At 44.1% G+C, this 8,486-nt stretch overlaps 1 pseudogene; it reads right to left on the reverse strand.

Moving 5' to 3' along the window:
* Positions 1-1,928: 1,928 nt before the first annotated feature.
* On the reverse strand, positions 1,929-8,179 carry LOC119819694 (annotated as a pseudogene).
* Positions 8,180-8,486: the final 307 nt, after the last annotated feature.

Below are 8,486 nucleotides of genomic sequence, written 5' to 3' on the forward strand. Positions count from 1 at the left end.
CATAGTTCACTTTCCTTTATTTTCATTATTTTTCTTTGTGATATCAGGCCATATACATTCTCTATCCTTTATATTTATATGTTGGGATATGTTTCAGGATCCTCATGTTAGTATTTTTTTTCTTATAACATAAATTGTGTTTCTCTTAAACCAATACTTAACATCTCCATTTTGAAAGAAATCCGTTGTTGAAATTCTGTCTCCTGTGATTTCCTGATCTCCTTTAATTTTATCTATATTTTAGTGTGTCCTTGACCTTAATTACTCAAACCCCAATGACCAATTTTTAGTCTCTTGGTTTATATAAATTAAACACACAAACATAATATTAACATCTTGCAATTATATACAAGGGAGTACATGTAGCATTTGTCTTTATCGACCAGGTTGACTTCACTCAGCATATTTTTCCAGTTCAATCCACTTATCTATATATTATTCAGTTCATATTTTACTACAGCTTATTTTTCCAATGTTTATACAACCAACATTTCTATTATATATTTCCCCTGTGCTGGAAATATATGTTTTTTCCATCTTCCAGCCCCTATGAATTGAACACCAATAAACATGGACACATAACTCACTCTTTAATAAGATATAGAGTCATTGAACACATGCTTTGGAAGGATATGATTGGGACACAGCATAGTTTTATTGATTAATTTTTTTTCATTCTTCCAAAGCGAGCCAGTTCGCTTTATTTATTCAGTGATGTGCACGATAATAAAGGGTCAGACACAAAGTTCTCAGTCGAAAGGAGCAAGATTTATCTCAGGAGTTAAGAGGCAAGGACACCAGGTCAAAGAGCTCAGTTAGGCAGAGAATAGACAGCTTCCATCATAATCACAACAAGAGACTGTGTGGACATAGGGATGCCCTGAAGCTTTATTCTGCAGAGTGCTTTCCAGTCCAGATCTTGTCCTCTCCCCTCCAGCAGTTTGTAAGTAACAGAGACGCGTACCCGTATGGTTGGTTGCACAACACCAAGGAGAGGTAGAAGATGCAGCTGTCCTCTCACAGGGAAACCCCTTAGAGACTTTAGGGGGAAAAACAAGGCTTTTGTCATCCAAAAGTAATTAGCTGCAGTGTACAAAACCTTTTGAGAGCAGAATGCATACAGACATGAGAATTATAATTGACACAAATCCAGAATCAGGAAATTCTTATAGAGAGGCACGTGCTCACTGTACCTTATAAAGTTTCCTCAGAGATGGAGATCTGAGATCATACAGTAGAAAATATGTTACACTTCATACAAAAATTCTGAACATATTTTAAAAAGGCTTGGATAACAGACAAGAAGACAATTTTGAGAACCCGTTAATTTCTAGAATGCTCAGAGGGTCACACGTCCTCAGAACCCTGGCTCTTATTGTAGGCGATGCCAATGCGAGCACTGTCCCAGGGATGTTCGGGGAAAACCAGAAGAAGATTCCAGCAAATGAGCAAGGAAGTGGGGAGTGAGCCAAGCACACACACCCTGCTTAACAAATGGAAGACTATGAATCAAAGCCAATGGTGAGCATACATCAAGGACATTGACGCTGATGAGTCTTTATGAGTTTGGTGATAAACATCAAAACTAGAAAGCCAGGAAAACAAGTGTGCAAATAAGAATGGCTGAAAGGAGAGACAGGAGAGACACAGCCCTGAAGATAAGACTGGAAAGGTAAAGGTTCCCTAACTGCATGCCTCAGTCCACCTCAGTGTATACTTTTTCTTACAATATCCTCAATAATTTAAAGATCAGTTATTCCCCACACCCCTGTGTTGGCATCTTTCCCCCACTTGCTTTAGACTCTGGGTTATTTGGTAAGATTTTTGGTAATGGTGTGTCATAACCATCAGCCATTTTTCATCTTCATAACCTTTAAGCCCTGGGGCCTCACTTGAAAAGCGCTTTCGCCGTGGGTCTGATCCCTAGGTCAACATTTATCTAAGCATGTCTGCAAACGTTCTGTCACAGGGAACGGGAGAGTGTTGAGCAAACTGTCCTCGACAATCAGCTCCGCTTCAGGGACTGGCAGCCTTCCAGTTCCGGAGGCAGTGTCTCCAGGTTGTTCCCGACGAGCTCGAGGTGGGTGAGGTTGGGCAGCTCCCCCACCAGCGGGGACAGATCTGTCAGGCTGTTTCTCCCCAGCAGCAGACACTGGAGCTTCTGGCACTGGAACAGCCAGTCCGGTAGCATATCAGCATTGTTGTTGGTCACAGCGAAGTACTGCAGGTTGGTCAGGTACTGGATCTCCTCTGGAATGAAGGTCAGATGGTTATAGCTTAATTCCAAGTAGTGCAGTTTGGTGCATAGAAAGAGCTGCAAGGGCAGGCTCTCGATGTTATTGTGACCCAGGAACAGCTGCTCCAGGTTGGACAGCGCCCCAATCTGGGCAGGGATGTAAGCCATGTTATTGTGCTAGAGCTTCAGGCAAGAAAATCTCGGAAGGTGCTGGAAGCTGATGATCTCCTCCACTGTCTTCAGGTTGTTTTCCTTCAGGTCCAGCTCTTGCAGGTTGTTCAGGCTGAAAATGGAATGTGGGATGCGTTCAAGATCGCATCTGAGAAGCTCCAGGCTTTTCAGGTTGACCATCTTCTTCAAGTTGTTCAGAACAACCAGTTTGCTTCCGTCGTTATCGAGGGACAGCTTCTGCAAGGAGGGCAGCAGGTCTGTCACCACCTGGGGGATGAAGGACAGGCTGCTCTTCAGGTAGAGGGTCCTCAGGTTCTTCAAGTCCTAAAAGCATGTTGCTCATGTGCTCCGGGAGAACGCAGCCTGACAGGTACAGTTCCCTGAGGTTCTTCAGGTGGAACACCCAGCGGGGGATCTTGCCCATTTCGGTAAATTTCAGGCAGAGGATTTTCAAGTTCTCCTCGAGGAAGGTCAGGGCAGGATGGTCGATGACCAGGGATGAGTGGTATATGTGAAGTTCCCTGAGATGACAATCTGAGAGATGGTGGCCGGCAGCTTGACCTCCAGGAAGAGTTCCAGGCTCAGCACCTCCATCTCTGTTAACTCAAAGACGTTGTCGGGAAGGCTGCTGAGCATGAAAAGATGCAGCTCCACCTTGTCCTGGGAGTTTTTCACGAGCTTGCTTTTTAGTTTCTTGACAGTCCACTCGTTGTTGAGGTTGATCTGCTTCAGCTTGTTCTCGCTGACCTCTGACAGGAAGATGGAGAAGCGTTTCAAGTACAGAGAGTTGTACTGGTCGGCCAGATGCAGGATGAAGGCAAAGTCTTTCTTGACATCGGGAATGTCACTATAGTTGCTTTTCTCTTTGAGTGCCTCAAAGGAATACTGCTTCAAAGAGCTCCTCAGCATCCACCGCAAGCTATAAGAGGAGGTCAGGCCTTAAAGGATCACGAAAATGACGTAAAACGAAACCAGGATCTTAAAGATTTCCACCAAGGAGTAGACACACTGATAGCGCTTATAGCCTGTGAATGCCTGCACATCGATCAAACAGTCGATTTCAAGAGTTATACAGCTTAAAAAGTATGGAGCGTAAGCTATAATGAGGACAAACAAGATGACTTTGACGATTATCTGCTTCAGGTACACCCGATAAATGATGTCCCTCTGCTCCACGTGCAGACGGAACCTCTTCACTTTCTCAAAAACGGCTTTGGCCTGTTCACCCTCCTTCTTGTCCAGGACACTGGAAGTCGGACTTTCTATGCCCGGTGACTCCAAGCCCGGATGTGAGTAGGGCAATGACTGCTTGCTGGCATCAGCATCTGCAGAACCCCCTGAGGCTGAGAGCAAGGTTTTGGACTTGGAGTATTTCAGGGGCCTCACTGACTGTTCAGCCACGGTTTCCGACAGGGCACTTATGGTCCACAGAGAATCGAAGCACTTCTGAAGGATGGCCACAAAGTGCTCCAACCTGGACCTAGTGTTGGGGTAGTGGAGCCAGAAGTTGCTGCAGGCTGCGAAGATGAGCTTGTGCAGAAGCACCAGGTAGGGGAAGAACTTGGCGAACCAGTGTAGTTGCTTCTCGTAGCAGACGGCATCGATGTAAATCAAATTGAGGGCAGAAATCAACAAAATAGAAACACAGAAAACAATCCAAAGAATCAATGAAACAAGAAGCTGGTTCTTGGAGAAAATCAACAAGATTGACAAACCCTTAGCCAAACTAATCAAACGGCAGAGGGAGAACACGCAAATTAACAAGATCAGAAATGAAAAGGGGGACATAACCACAGACACAGAGGAAATTCAGAAAATCATTAGATCTTACTACAAAAGCCTGTATGCCACAAAATTGGAAAATGTAATAGAAATGGACAGTTTTTTAGATAAATACCATATACCAAAGTTAAACCAGGACCAGGTAAATGCTCTAAATCGTCCTGTTAGTCGCGAAGAATTAGAAACTGTTATCAGAAACCTCCCTACCAAAAAGAGCCCAGGACCAGATGGTTTCAATGCGGAATTCTACCAGAACTTCCAAGAAGACCTAATACCTATACTCCTTAAGGTATTTCATAATATAGAAACACAAGAGTCACTGCCAAATTCCTTCTATGAAGCTACAGTTACCCTGATACCTAAACCACACAAAGACTCAACCAAGAAAGAGAATTACAGGCCAATCTCACTCATGAACATTGACGCAAAAATTCTCAATAAAATACTGGCAAACCGAATCCAAGAACACATTAGAAAAATTATCCATTACGATCAAGTAGGTTTCATCCCAGAGATGCAGGGCTGGTTCAACATACGAAAATCTATTAATGTAATCCATCATATAAACAAACTGAAGGAAAAAAACCATATGGTCATCTCATTAGATGCTGAAAAAGCATTTGACAAAATTCAGCACCCTTTTATGATAAAGGTCTTGGAGAGATTAGGGATACAAGGGTCATTCCTAAATATAATAAAAGCTATTTACAGCAAGCCGACAGCTAACATCAAATTAAACGGAGAGAAAGTCAAGGCTATCCCACTAAATTCAGGAACACGACAAGGCTGTCCACTCTCTCCTTATCTCTTCAATATAGTGCTTGAAGTTCTAGCAATAGCAATAAGACAACATAAGGGAATCAAGGGGATTCAATTTGGAAAGGAAGAAGTTAAACTTTCATTATTTGCAGAAGATATGATAGTATACATAAGCGACCCCAAAAACTCCACCAAAGAACTCCTACAGCTGATAAACTCCTTCAGTAACGTGGCAGGATACAAGATCAACTCCAAAAAAATCAGTCGCCCTCCTATACACAAAGGATAAGGAAGCAGAGAGGGAAATCAGAGAAGTATCACCTTTCACAATAGCCACAAATAGCATAAGATATCTGGGAGTATCGCTAACCAAGGAAGTGAAGGATTTATTTGACAAGAACTTTAAGTCTTTGAAGAAAGAAATTGAAGAGGATACCAGAAAATGGAAGGATCTCCCCTGCTCGTGGATTGGGAGGATCAACATAGTAAAAATGGCAATTCTACCAAAAGCAATCTATAGATTCAATGCAATCCCAATCAAGGTCCCATTAAAATTCTTCACAGAGATTGAGAGGACAATAATCAACTTTATATGGAAAAACAAGAAACCCAGGATAGCCAAAAAAATCTTATACAATAAAGGTTCTTCTGGAGGCATTACCATCCCTGACTTCAAACTCTATTACAAAGCTACAGTATTGAAAACGGCTTGGTATTGGCATAATAACAGAGAAGTTGACCAATGGAATCGTATAGAAGACCCGGATCTTAAACCACAAACCTATGAACACCTGATTTTTGATAAAGGAGCCAAAAGTACACAATGGAAGAAAGAGGGCATCTTCAACAAATGGTGCTGGCATAACTGGATGTCAACCTGTAGAAGAATGAAAGTAGATCCATATCTATCACCATGCACAAAACTCAAGTCCAAATGGATTAAAGACCTCAATATTAATTTGAACACATTGAGCTTGATAGAGGAGAAAGTGGGAAGTACTCTACAACAAATGGGCACAGGGAACCGTTTCCTATGCATAACCCCAGCTGCACAGACTTTAAGGGCAACATTGAATAAATGGGACCTCCTGAAGTTGAGCAGCTTCTGTAAAGCAAAGGACATTGTCACTAAGACACAAAGGCAGCCTACTGACTGGGAAAAGATCTTCACCAACCCTGCAACTGACAAAGGTCTGATCTCTAAAATATATAAGGAACTCAAGAGACTAGACGGTAAAATGCCAATTAACCCAATTAAAAAATGGGGCGCTGAACTGAACAGAGAATTCTCAACAGAAGAAGTTCGAATGGCCAAAAGACACTTAAGGTCATGCTCAACCTCCCTAGCTATCAGGGAAATGCAAATCAAAACAACTTTGAGATATCATCTTACACCTGTCAGATTGGCTAAAATCCAAAACACCAATAATAACCTTTGCTGGAGAGGTTGTGGGGTAAGGGGCACACTCATCCATTGCTGGTGGGAATGCAAACTTGTGCAACCACTTTGGAAAGCAGTGTGGCGGTTTCTCAGGAAATTCGGGATCAACCTACCCCAGGACCCAGCAATTCCACTATTGGGAATCTACCCAAGAGATGCCCAATCATACAACAAAAGCATATGCTCATCTATGTTCATAGCAGCATTATTTGTAATAGCCAGATCCTGGAGACAGCCTAGATGCCCTTCAGTGGAAGAATGGATGAAGAAACTGTGGAATATATACATGCTAGAATACTACTCAGCGGTAAAAAACAATGACATCTTGAATTTTGCAGGCAAATGGATGGAAATAGAAAACACTATTCTGAGTGAGGTAACCCAGACCCATAAAGATGAACATGGGATGTACTCACTCATATTCGGTTTCTAGCCATAATTAAAGGACATCGATCCTATAAATTTGGGATCCTTGAGAAGATAATAAGAAGGTGAACTCCCAAAAAAAGATATAGTAATCCTCCTGGATATTGGAAGTAGACACGATCGCCAGGCAAAATTGGGAACTTGAGGGTTGGGCAAGACTGGGCCAAGGGAAGATAGGGAGAGAAAAGTGTGAAGGGGAGAGCGGGGGGAGCTCGGAGGAATGGGGTGCTTGGGATATAGGATGGGTGGATATGAGAGCAGGGAAGCATATATCTTAATTTAAGGAGCTACCTGAGGGTTGTCAAGAGACTTGACCCTAGAGGGGTTCCCAGGTTTCCAGGGAGACGCCCCCAGTTAGTTCCTTGGGCAGCTGAGGAGAGGGAGCCTGAAAAGGCCAGTTCCTATAGCCATACTGATGAATTTCTTGCATATCACCATAGAACCTCCACCTGACGATAGATGAAGAAAATGACAGAGCCCCACATTGGAGCACCGGACTGAGCTCCCAAGGTCCTGATGAGGAGCAGAAGGAGCGAGAACATGAGGGAGAAAGTCAGGAACGAGAGGGGTGCGTTCACTCATGGAGACGGTGGGACAGAACTAATGGGAGATCACCAACTCCAGTTGGAATGGGACTGATGGATCATGCGACCAAACCCATCTCTCTGAGTGTGGCCAACAGCGGGGGCTGACTGAGAAGCAAAGGACAATGGCTCTGGGCTCTGATTGTTCTTCATGGACGGGCTCTGTGGGAGCCTTCTCAGCTTGGTCGATCACCTTCCTGGACCTGGGGGGAGTTGGGAGGACCTTGGTCTTAGCATAGAGTGGGGAACCCTGATGGCTCCTTGGCCTTGAGAGGGAGGGAGGGGAGGTATGGGTGGAGGGGAGGGGAGGGAAGGGGGAGAAGGAGGGGAGGGAAGGGGGAGGAGGAGGGGAGGGAGGGGGGAGGAGGAGAGAAGGAGAGGGAAATTTTTAAGTATAAAAAAAATAAACCATGAGAAAAAAAAATAAAAAAAGCTTTGCATTGTGGGATCAGGAAAAAAAAAAAAAAGAAAGGAATACTGTTGCCGGTGGAGGTTGTTCTGGATGCGCAGCGGCAGCACCAGTGGCATGCCCGAGTTAGAGGATGCATTCTCGCTGGCTTTCAGGAGGTCCCAAGGCACGGTGCAGTGGTTGTCGAACTCCACCTTGCAGGGAAGACAACACAGGACCCTTCTCTGGGTTAGCTGCAGCGCACCAGCCAGCATGGCCGCCAGCAGCATGATGCGGGTGATGTAATACCAGAAGACGTCCCACCATGGCTTCAGGATGTGATAGGATGACTGGGCATCTGCTAAGTACTTGAGCTCTGATAGTGTGATCATGACTCCCTTGTAGAGAACAGGAATGTTATAAAGAAATTAATCAAATCAACCACGCTTCAATGAGGAGGTCTACAACTTTTGAAGTTTCTTAAACATACCATCTCTGAGTTTGTCTTCATTCCTATGAATGCTGGTCAGCTGGAAACTCTGCAATTAGTTTTGATCTGAGGAATTCCTTGATGCCCAGAGCCCCCCCCCCCCCACCTCCCGCGCTGCCCGGCCAGGGCATGCCAAGCAGCCAGCACTCTCACTCAGCCAGAGACTCTTATTGATTAATTTTTGTGAAAATCTACACACTGACTTCCCA

This window comes from Arvicola amphibius, chromosome 7 (assembly GCF_903992535.2).
Source record: "Arvicola amphibius chromosome 7, mArvAmp1.2, whole genome shotgun sequence".
Taxonomy (NCBI): Eukaryota; Metazoa; Chordata; class Mammalia; order Rodentia; family Cricetidae; genus Arvicola; species Arvicola amphibius.